Consider the following 606-nt stretch of genomic DNA (forward strand, 5'->3'; position numbering starts at 1 on the left):
ATATATACATATACATACAGATAAAACTTTCCATCATTATACAATGCATGCTTATGATTATAAACATTTGAATCTCTGAATAGTCAACATAAATAACATTTGCATACATGTGTATGAGCCTGCCTTCCCTCCCTCCCGCCCACCCTCCCCCCTCCCCCACTCCCCCTCCCTCCCCCACTCCCACCCTCCCTCCCCCACTCCCTCCCTCCCTCCCTCCCTCCCTCCCTGCCTCCCTCCCTCCCTCCCTCCCCCACTCCCTCCCCCCCTCCCTCCCTCCCCCCTCCCTCCCTCCCTCCCCCCCCACCTGCCCGCCTTGCCCGCCTTGCCCGCCTTGCCCGCCTTGCCCGCCTTGCCCGGCCTGGCCTGGCCTGCCTTGCCTTCCTGACTTCCTGTTTTCCTTCTTGCCTGCCCTCCTGCTTTCCGTTCCTTCCTTTCTGCCGGCCGGCCTGCCGGCCTGCCTGCCTGCCTGACTTCCTGTTTTCCTTCCTGCCTGCCCTCCTGCCTTCCTTCCTGCCTTCCTTTCCTTTCCTTCCTTCCTTCCTGCCTTCCTTTCCTTCCTGCCTGCCCGCCCGCCCTCCCTCCCTTCCTCCCTTCCTTCCTTCCTTC

The sequence above is a fragment of the Chlorocebus sabaeus genome, unplaced genomic scaffold (assembly GCF_047675955.1).
Source record: "Chlorocebus sabaeus isolate Y175 unplaced genomic scaffold, mChlSab1.0.hap1 unalloc_scaffold_937, whole genome shotgun sequence".
NCBI classification, from domain to species: Eukaryota; Metazoa; Chordata; class Mammalia; order Primates; family Cercopithecidae; genus Chlorocebus; species Chlorocebus sabaeus.